Here is a 12,273-nt window from a genome sequence, read left to right as displayed (position 1 = left end):
ACGACTGTCAACAAAACAGTGACCTAGCCAGAGTACATCTTGGACAGTCAGGGACACCTTTACAATGACTAAACTATTCCTGTGTGGCATTCGCACACTGAGAGGAGCTGAATAACAGTACTTTATGTGATATTACAGCTATGTCTGCCCTTACTTACTGTCAGTATGTCTAACTCATAATCCACTAGCTTTCATACAGGGGCCAACCATTGCAAGAGGGAGTAAGAGAGCAACAGCTGTGATTTGATTAAAAACAGGCACAATTGAGAGGCAGGCCTGTAGCTGCTGGACAGCAGTGTATCACCAACATGTCATTGTCATAGATGTACTACAGGCCTACTGTTGTAATCCCTAGTCCCCATATCTCCTTCCTCCCATCTGCATCCCATTATGTGAAGACATGTATTACATATCTGGTAGAGTGATGTAATCCTTTTGTAAACAAATCCTCAAGAAAAAGGTCGCTAAAGCATGGGTAAAGCAACATACAGACCTGTTTCCCATAGGCATTTGATTTCCTTTTGTAGGTAATACTCATTAAAAGGCAATTGCCTGTGCACCAATCTGTGTCTCAGACTTGCTAATTGTATCCAAGGCAACTGGGTTGCACTATCATTATCCAACAATATAGCTCCACAGAGCAATACTTAAGTCCTTTATGAAGGCCTTGGCCCCTTTCATTGTCTTCGAGATGAAAATTACTGAGTTCTGGAGACTGCAACATCACAGAGGATAGGTACAAATACTGTCCACTGTTGAGATTTATGAGGTATGTCAACCATTTTGCATGCAATGCTTAGCCATTGTCCCATGACATTGTGATTACCTGGCAGTTCTGTGCTAAACATTGTGGGTTGAGATCAGTAATGGCGGAGAGACATGTGAGTGTAAGATGGCATACCCATCAGAATATGCATGCTGATGCAGTAGCTGCTATTCTATCAGCTCACTATCTTTGTAGGGCAAACTGTGAAACATGTCCTTGTTGCTGGACCTTTCCCCCCTTTATGTATTGTTTTGTCTGGATCTCTTGTTCTGGGGGTGTGAGGTATGGTAAGTCTGTAGCAGGTAGCTTAACATACAGCTGCATATGCTGCAGCTGCTGCAGTCTAGGACACATATGGGGGAGTGTGAACACTTTGGAGGACAGTAAGCTGTATGTGTAACTGAGGCAGTAGTGTCAGCTCTGTCATTCCAGCAGAGCCAGGGTGAGGGTACCATTTACAATCCACTTGATGGATGTGCTTAAGGTACATCTGTTATATAACAGTGCCAGTCACAGAATAGCAAGTGACATATAGTTAGGCTACACAAATATGTACAGTATGTCTCTACCTACAGGCCTTTTTTTCTTGCAAACATGGGTAGCAGTTAATTCAGTAGCAGCAACCTGTGTGGGTTACAATTGCATGACTCAGTCATTATTTGCTGCATTCACAAGAATGCAACTGAAGTGCAACACACTGGATTCTAACTCAGGACTGTGGATGCAAAATGTACTGTATGCAAGGCATTTAACAGACTGAGCTACTGAGTCAGTGCTGCTGAAGGTGTATTTGCAAGATATATGTGCATGCATACAGTCTGTAACACACATTCCCTGCATCCATCATGATGAACATGGCTTTCAAAGGCAGTTGTTTTGCAGCAAGATCCCAGGTGTAGACATATGTAGTTTGCAATTGCTGGCTTAACAGTGTGTTTAAAGATGTTGCTGATGAAAGGGGACTGCTATTATACCTGTCAACCTGTTAGAGCAAGAAGTCTGGACAAAGTCATGCATACAAGTGGGACAAAGGCCCAAAAATAGGGACAGTCTTTACATATTGCTCTTACAAATGTAGACTGTTGGAAGAATAACAGGATTTGCATTAGCATGTGTTTTCTGAAGAGTATGAAGTGTGATTTCCTAACATCAATCTTTAATGACTTGCCACTACTTTGCCAGTAACATACATTTTATGAAAACCGGGCCAAACATAGGGGACAAAACTGTGAACATTCTGCAACAGTCTGTACAGTTGATGGGTATACCTTCTATCCCAGGCCTCACGTGCATCCATTATTATTTATTTGGCTGTGTACCGGTGTAGTGTTTATATCACAGTCCCAAATAAACTGCCATTTTCCCATTATATGTGCTAGCAGTCTGTCAGTGGCAATCAGAATATGTTGCTGGAAACACCTACTTCAATTCAGAGCTGAGTGGCCTAGTGTGCTAATGTACTATGCTGTAGTTGACAGGGGCTTGGGTTCGAGATGTGGCAGGGGGGATTATTTTGCAGATGTGCCAAACACTGTCAGAAACACGTAAGATCATTAAGGCACTTTTAAGCAGATTTAAGCAGGTTTGTATGGTCTTGCACTGCACTCCACTCCACGCAAACCTGTGTTAAAATAAAATAAAACATAAGAAAAAGGGAGTGATAGGAAAGTGGTGAAATGGGTCAAGCAGGGAGAAAAACACTTAAAGGCAGGCAGGGCTGTGTAGAATGGTTGTAGGAAAGGACCATAGCTCTCCATTTCTTGTACAGCAAGAGTTGTGCAGTTTTACAGATTTTGTACATGAATTTGGACCCTCAAATCCCAGAGAGAGGAGTGAGGACAACAAAAATGTGTTGTCAAGCCAATCAGACCTGATTCGTTATGTCCAGGGGAGACATATGCAAAATGGAGAGCTATGTATGGGGCGTTATTTTTTTTTTTGTGGGACATGTGAACATTTCTTTTAAGGAGAGTGGAGAATGTTGGGGAAGGGATGTAGGTATGTGTTATAAGTTGGGTAAGAGAGGTGCCATTTACAGACAGACAAGGCAGACAAAACAGCGTACAGGGGAGGTGTGTGACACATGAGGGGGTAAACAACTTCGATGGGGAGAGTGTTGTGGAATCAGAAGTGCATGTGTTTCTCAGCAGCAGTGGATTGGCTGAGATCCCCACCCATGGGCAGTCAACACTGCTCCTTCACTCCCCTGAAGGTGGCTGTGCTGGAGGCTGGGTGCTGGGGCCCTCAGGCCACACCAGGTTGTCCAGTCTGCCCTCAATCCCGCACAGGTGATGTTCATAGCTCCTATGAACAATCCTGCATACCATGGCTGGTAGTTGATCCTTGGTGACAAACCCCCTCCACCCCTGCTTCCAGGGGGTTGGCCCTGTCTCCTGAAGCGGTTCCACCCAAAGGAGGTGCAGGGCCAGCAGAATGGGCACCACCAGCTTGGGTCCCAAATGAGCTGGTACCCGGTGCCACAGCTGGCTGAGGTAAGATAGGCAGATTACTAGGAACCGGCCTACCCAGACATGCTGTGGGTATGGAGGTAAAGCAATAAATATAAATGAGTTATGAACAAAACCATTGTTAGTAATAATAGCATGCTAGAACCGTGTAAATAACCCCATTACAGTTAAATGCATATTATGTGAAACATAACAATAAATACAGAAAAGTCAGTATATTGATAGCATGCCAGTAACAGTTACAGCATAAGGCCAACAGAATAGGTAATTCAACAAGATATGTTAATACACAACCATAGTAATACATAACATTAATAAAACACATGCCCAAAATAAAGTCTATGGAACAATATATGTTAATAGTAAACCATAACCAATATATAACTATAATAAATATATGAAAATAAGGCATGGGAAGAGAGAGAAATACAGTCCATTAATACCATAATGGGCTATATAGTTGACAACAGTAATGCTATCCACTCTACAGGTCTGTCCTTCTTTATGTGTAAATGTGCCCTATGGCTGCTGTAGCGCATACCTACCTCTCAAGGTATCTGCATGGGACACTATGGGCCAAGCAGTAACACCTGTAGGTGCACAACTACAAAGAACACTTGCACATCATTTGGACCAATTTGACTACCACAGAGGTGTGGGCTAACGTACTGTTAATTTGATATTGGCATATAATCATGTCAATGGTACAGCTGTGACAGAGGGATTATACAGCACTAATTACATTCTGTGACAAAGTGACACTTGAGAGACATGCATTTGTACAGTACAGAGAGTACGCAACTATCATGGCTTGCTTGGCAGGCATGGGGATAGTACCTAATAGTAGTGACTGCAGGGGACATGTGCATTGCATTTAGTAACTGAGCACATCAACCTTTACAAGACACTCCAGGATTACAGCCATACCTTGATTACGTATTTTATTTCTTTTATTTCATTATATTTTGTTATTATTGAACATGTTTTCTGTATTGTATGCATAAATAGCATATTTGTGATAAAATTATTTTAACAGCTTGTGACATCTGAACAAACAATTGTTTACACATACTATGAGCTATCTCACCAATTTACCTGTGTCCCTGTCGAGAGACTGATATCTGTAATTACACATTTTATTTCTTTTATTTTATAATATGTTGTTATTATTGAACCTGTTTCCTTTATTGTTTGTATAAATAGCACATTCATGATAATAATTTTAACAGTCTGTGACATCTTAACAAGCAATTATTTACACATACTAAGAGATATCTCACCCATTTACCTGTGCCCCTGTGGAGAGAATGATATATGTGATTACACATTTTATTTCTTTTATTTTATAATATTTTATTATTAAACCTGTTTCCTTTATTGTTTGTATAAATAGCACATTTGTGATAATGATTTTAACAGTTTCTGACATCTTAATAAACAATTATTTATATACACTTTGATGTATTTCTTCAAGAAACACACATTAGTCATTCCAGTTAAACATCATGAACCCAAGTAAATATACATTATTAACACAATGTACTTTTAAAAGTAAAAGAAGGGGGGAATGATTTTATGCAGAAATAATCTACATTACCTCAGATGTAGTTTTAATTTGAGGATCAAGAAGGACTACCTCTTATAGTTATGAAATATAACAATAGAGTATGGATCTTAGTTAATTTGAATTGGTTCCCTTGGATGGGAGTCAAACTAGCCAAAAGGAACTGGTGCATTACACTTGGCAACACTAAAGGCAATTTAATAATAGGGGTGATTTTAAATGTATTGTAAGTGAGTCAGACTCTAGTACTACTAGAACACTAAAATTAATTCCTATAGCAAAGGGCCTTAAAAACTGGATAGAAATACTGAAATGAAAACACACATTCTCTATGAATGATTATAAATTATTACATTTTCCACATTGTTCTTTTGCTCATGGAACAGAAACAAGAAGATATAGGTTATTAATATCACATGATGTTGTTTCAAAAATGCTCATCTTTAACATAACTGCCTATGCTATTTCAGACAATTCTGTTATCATGAAAATTGAAATAGACTTTAAAAAGGCACCATTAACAAATAGAATTCCAACCTTTATTACTAAATTAAAATAATTTAAACCTTAGCTACACTCTGAAATAGATTTCTTCTTGCAACTTAATAATTCAAATGAAATAAGCAACATTATAATTTGGGACTCTATTAAGGTCTACATCTTTGGCAAATCTTTAGCATGATATTAAAAAGTAAAGTAATGGAGCAAAGAATTACTATAAAATCAAGCTAAATATCATATGGCTAAAAGTAAATATAAAAAAAGAGACAATCAGAATCAGAGAAGCAGTAATTAGAGATGAAAATGGCATTGTGTTTTCTTATGGGGGTTATAGTATTTATGATTATAGTGATAAACCTATTTGTTAAGAGACATTTTGAACTTTTTCAAAAAGGGTTAAAATCTGTTCCTTCCAGGAATTTTAATGTAGTAGATTCATTGGTTGAATTAAAGCTATTTACCAGGAAACTTAATTTAATGGTTCTTTTTAATGAAAAGAAATGGACAGGTTGATACTAGTAAAATCAATGACAAATTGAAGAACAGTGTGTTTAACCCACAATTGCATCCAATAATTAATATCTTTGAGAAGGCAGTTACTGATGAGATTTATACATTGTAGATTAATAGAAGTAAGTTCTCTTACCATTCCAATTTGAGTGTAAAGGAAAGAGAATTGTTTGTGTCACTGAGGCATGACAAATCAGTCCACAAAATGAAACCTGATAATGGTGGTGGAATGCTTCTTTTTGATTCCTTAGAGCATTTTGGTGTCATGATTAACATTTTGAATGATAGTGATACTTATTCACCAGTGTCCAGAAATGAGAAAACAATAGAGTACTGAAGGATTGACTTATACCTTGAAGAATACTTGTTAGACCCAATAATTACAATGGAAACATACAATGCTTTAAAAGTAGATATTCCAGTTGTTCCCACCATGTTTAGCACACCTAAGATTCATAAAGACATTCTTAAGCCCCCTGTGAGAGCAATAGTTGCTATCCAAGGATCAAAATCTTACCCTTTGGCAGTGTGTGTGGACCGTTGGTTGAAATTTGTGTACCAAGCTTTTCCACATTTAATTATTAATTCCTGGGACTTTCTAGGAAGACTAAAAAAAGAGTTTTGGTCTAGTAGCTCAATTTTCCTTACTACTGACATAATTAATTTATTTACTGTCATTCCAAAAGAAGAAGGATTGGAATATTTTCATAATAGTATTATTCAACATACCACCTTCTCGAATGCCAAAATTAATTTGATAGTAGAACTTATGCCTATAGTTCTAGATAATAATTTCATCTTTTTTTGAAGGAGAACTATTTAAGCAAATTAGAGGGGTGGCTATGAGTACCTCTTGTGCACCATTTTATGCCAAAATTGATATTGTTAGATTGGGAGAAAAGATTTGTTTTCACTTTGAATTTTTTACAGAATATAATTTTATAAGTCAGGTTTCTGGATGACAGTTTTATTCTTTGGAATGTTTCAGTGCATACTATTTACACATTTTTGGTTTCTTAAATCATACTGCTGATTTTTTTTAATTTATATATAAGTTTGACAAAGAAAAACTTAATTATTTGGATACCCTAATTATGCACACAGGTAATGGATTTAAGTCAAAAATTTACTGGAAGCCTACATCTAGTAACTTATCTTCATTTTACAAGCAGTCACCCCATTTAACAATTGGATATAGTGGCCAAAATATTTATTGCTAGAGGGTACCCAGTGAATGAAATTAGGGGTTATGTTCATTCCGAGTGGGGGAGCAAGTATAGACCTCTATTAGAAACAGGCCTACCAGTTGATATCTAGGTTCCCTCAGAAAGGAATTTGAGAGAGCATTAGGGGTACAGCATAGCCCTCAATCAGCAGAAATCAGAAGCATAGTAAGGAAAAACTGGAACATATATATTTAATATATTTGGTCCAGAACCCAACTTTATACACAGAACAGGGAATTTGTTTGAAAGTGGATATTCTCATGATGGATATCAGGATAAGAGAAAATAGGGACTGTTAGACGTGGGGCATGCAATCAGTGTACATTCATTTTTGAAGAAAAAATTTAGATTTTTAGAAAATGATGCATATTTCTTAGTAGTTTTCAATAAGGGGAACTGTCTTTCTAAAGGTATGGTCTACCTGGCAAAATGCTCAGGATGTCCAGCTTTTTATGTGGGCAAAATGGAGCTTTGTCTCTAGAAACGTATTTATGAGCATAATTATGACATAATTAAGGGAAATGAGAATAATACCCTGTTCAAACATACTAAGTACTGTCAGGCTTCTAAGAAATTTAAATTTGGTATCATAGTGCAAATTAAGTTTAACCTCCGGTGGGGTGACATAAATGTTTGCTTGGAAAATAAAGAACTAGGGTGACAACTTAAGTTATAAGAAACATGTTTTCCTGGGTTAAAATAATTTATCTCCATTCAACCAGTACTTCAGATGAGATCTGATAAATTGTGAGACCAGATTTTACTAACATTTCAAAAAAAATTTTTTTTACATATCTAGATTTTTGTTGTTTTGCCTAGTTATTTGTTGCGTGCTATATGAATTTCTTCACTTTTTTAAAGAACATTTCCCTTAACTTTTAAATGGTTGTCTGATTATTTTTAATTGATATTTAATTAAATTTCATAATGTCAGTGTATATTTGATGGAAGGTGATAGTATAGTTATTCTGATGAAGTCCTGCTTATATTAGGACAAAAGCACTCAGCCAATTGTATTTTAATTAATAAATTGTGTCTTATTAATTGTGGTAGAATCCTTGGAAACTGACTTCTTGCATTACATTTTATTTTGTTTACAAGTCATTGGTGTAACGCTTCACCTATTTGTTTTTTGGTTTTATATAAAAGACAGACATTTGATAATATTAAAAATAATAACACTAATAAATATGATAAATAATGAAAAGCACGAAGCATTATTCATTAATTCAGATATTGAGAAAGCATTTGACTCATTGAATTGGAACTATTTATTCAACACTTTAGAAATATTTTGATTATGCACCACAATTTATACATCTTTTAAAAAAATCATATACTTGGACAATAAACCATATGTTAAACTTGGACCCTTTTCTTTAGTACTTATCCTTTATAAAGCAGCACAAAACAAGAATACATGCTATCCCCTATCCTATTTGAAGTAGCTATAGAAATCTTAGCAGTAGCAATATATACCAATTTAAAAAGAAAAGGAACTGAAATTGCTGATAATTGTAACTCTGAAAATTATGCTTTTGTCTGATGATGCAATGCTAACTATACTAAACTTGTAAAAATCATTAGAAGAACTATACCGAATTATTAAAAACATCAAAACATCTCAGGACTACAATTCAATACTGCAAAATCAGAGTATATTAATATAAAGAAAAGGGAAATTCTACAAATAAATACAAAAACACCACATGAAAAGAAAATATAATCTTAATATATTTGGGTATTATTATCAAAACATATAGAAGCAACAAAGAACCAAATTATTTACATTTTTAAAGGAAATGTCTAAATGAACTTCTTCATTGAACAAATTGATAATTTCATTTTAGGAGTGACTACAATTAATAAAAAAGTATGATTTCCAAAAATGTTATATATAAGTATATCTCTAGTTTTACCTCTAAGTAAAATACATCTGAAAAATATATTATTAAATTTTCTTCAGTTTCCAAAAAAAAAAAAAAAAAAAATAGAATAGTTACCACCTCTCTAAATCCAAAGTGGTAGGATCTATACATTTTCCAAATATAGAAATACATACTAAGGCAGCAACTTTTAAAGTTGTTTTTAACTGGTTAGATCCTAGATATAGCTTAAATTGAAAAAAAAAAATACACTTCTCACTATCTAATGCAAACAAAATGAAAATTGATTTGATTAGAAATAATAATATAAATAATCCATTTAGGTGATATTTATGTAATGACATTAAAATTTATATCAAATCATCTACCAAATCCAAATGCATAAATCATATATAGAAAAAAATAGATCTAAAAATGTGGATTGACATATTAATTCCCTTTAATATCATATCTATGTATATATATATATATATATATATATATATATATATATATATATATATATATATATATATATATATTTTTTTTTTTTGGGAAACTCAAAAAATGTTGGCTATCTTAGAAAAACATACCCCCAGATTTAATAAAACTCCATGTAGGAATAGTGCAAGCCCTACAAGAAATGTACCATGGGCAAGTCTGCAGCACCCTCTCAGCAGAGAGCCTTGCATATTACTGAAGTTGTGCTATTTAGGGAGAGCCATGTACATGGTTACTGAATCAGTGGAGGGTGTGTTACAGTGCTCGGAGATGTGTAACACACCCCATGCACTGTTAAAGAGCCATATGACACTAAAATATTAAATTGAAGATTTCCTGGAGAGTTCATAGGTTCATAGGTTCATACTAGGCTATCTGCCCTAGGGCATTTATAAGCCTAGCCAGAATGTGTTTGGCTTTCGCCACCCATTTTAAATTAATTTTGCTATGCCCTTTTTTGAGGTTAGTATACTGTGCCTCTGTCTAACAGTGACACAGAAGTGATACCCAGGGTAAACCTATGATCTCCCATCCACTCATCAAGATTCCTCTTGAAGAGAGTCAATGAGGGACTCTGCCTAACCTGGACTGGGATTTTATTCCAGAGTGAAGGGAGCCTCTGGGTTATGAATCTGTCCCTCCAGCATGTCCTATTTATTTCGGTGCTGAGGTTCAAGTCTCTCAAGCATGTAGCTCGATGGGATTTGGATTTTCTGGGGTGCAGCATGTCCATTAATTCCGGGTTGGACATGGCTTTATATGTCAGGCACAGATCACCTCTGAACAGGCGATATGCTACTGAGTAGAGCTGGAGTTTCTTTAACCGGGCAGCATATGGCATCTGTTTGAGCCCTTTGATCCTCTTGGTGAGGTACTTTTGGGGTCTTTCCAGTTGCTGCAGGTGTCTGGTAAGGTACATCCCAAAAGGGGCATTGTACTCAATTATGGGCCTGATGAGGGATAAGTAAAGAGGCACGATGACCTCCCCTGATCTAGATGTGAATCCCTTCATGATTAGGTGGGCTATATAAAATGTTTTTCTAACCACTTTGGCCACATGGTTGTCAAATGAGAGATTGCTATCAACTTGGGTCCCCAGGTCCCTAATTACTTCTTCTGTACTTAATGGATTACCACCTATGTGGTAATTTGTGGGCACTTTGTTTTTGCCAAACGGGATGACTATACACTTTTTGGCATTTAGCTTGAGGCCATGGCTCTGGCACCAGTTGTCTGTTTCTATGAGGCCCTTTTGGAGGATGCTTGTGTCGGCTGGAGAGTCGATTATGGTGCCCAGTTTGCAGTCATCTGCGAACTTGGTCAGCCACAGTCCTTCCATGTTGGCCTGTACCTCTGAGAAATATATACCGAACAAGAGAGGCCCCAGGACTGAGCCTTGTGGGACGCCACTTGTAACTGGTTTGGAGTCTGACATGGCTCCAGCAATTCTAACCATGTGGGTTCTGTCCTTGAGCCAGTTTGCAACCCATCTAGTGACATAGGGGTTTATATTTAAGCTGGTGAGCTTATCTATAATGCCCGAGTGGGGTATTGTATCAAAGGCTTTTGCGAGGTCCAGGTAGGCTGTGTGGACCACCTTCCCATCGCCATTGGCCTTGGTGACTGTTTCAAAGAAATCAACCAGGTTTAAGAGGCAGGATCTGCCCTTAACAAAGCTGAACTGGGTAGGATCCAGTGTCTGTAGGTCCCCAATATCTTTATTTATGAGGTCCATGATGATCCTTTCCATAGCTTTGCAGACCAAGCTAGTCAGGCTTATGGGGCGATAGTTTCCAGGATCCATTGAGGCACCACCTTTGTGGAGAGGGACCAAAGTTGCTGTACGCCACTCTTTGGGTACATATCCTGTAGTAAGGCTGAGATTGAACAGTAGTTTTATGTTTGGGTTTAGCTCTTCTTGGAGTTCATGTAGGACGCAGCCTGGGACACCATCTGGTCCCATTGATGCTGTGTTTTTTGCTTTGGAGAGGGCGGCTCTTACCTGAGCATCTGAGATGTCAGGGGGGCAGCACTCTGCTGGGATAGATATTTGCCCTTTTGGTGGTGAGGGGGTGGGAGAAGTTTGCGCTGAACCTGTCAGCTAGGATGTTGGCAATGTCTGTGGGTTTGGTGTATTTTTTGTCATTTTGGACTAATTCTGAGCATATCTGGGAATTACCACCCAGGTTCCTAACATAACTAAAGAAAGCCTTGTGATTATCCTTAGTGTCCTGTGCAATTTTTCTCTCGAAGCTGGCCTTAGACAATTTTATGAGTGCCCGTAGTTTTTTGCTAATACTGATCAGAGATGCCTTCCCTTTTTGGAATTTTGCTCTATCATTTAGTAGCTTCTTCCTTCTATTGTATAGTTTGTTTATGGCTGGGGTCCACCAGACAGGATGTCTGCCTTTGGAGGATTGGGTCTTGGTTTTATTTGGGATTGCATGATACATGCATTCCTGAAGGTGTTCATAGAATGCGTTTATAAAGGATTCTGCGGTCTGGGCCGTATTTTCCACAGGCCCAGGGGCTTTGAAGGATTCCACCTTGGTTTTGAGGAGTGTGAAATTTGCTTTAGAGAAGTTTTTCACTGTGGTTTTCTGGGCAGGGGGTGGTGTCGGTATGTGAATATCCAGTGAGATTAGTTTATGGTCTGATCTTACCAGTGAGGGATACACTTCAGGTCTGGAGCATAGAGTTCACATGTTGGTGATGATCAGGTCCCGTATGTTTTCCCCTCTTGTGGGAGTGGTAACAAGTTGTTCCATAGCATTTGAGTTTATAAATTCTAGGAACCTTTGGGCTAGGGTGTTGGAGCTAGAGTAATGCTCCCAGTCTATGTTTGGGTAGTTGAAGTCGCCCAATATAATGG

The sequence above is a fragment of the Protopterus annectens genome, chromosome 2.part0 (assembly GCF_019279795.1).
Source record: "Protopterus annectens isolate FY-2018-M chromosome 2.part0, PAN1.0, whole genome shotgun sequence".
Taxonomy (NCBI): Eukaryota; Metazoa; Chordata; order Ceratodontiformes; family Protopteridae; genus Protopterus; species Protopterus annectens.
This window is presented reverse-complemented; position numbering follows the sequence as displayed.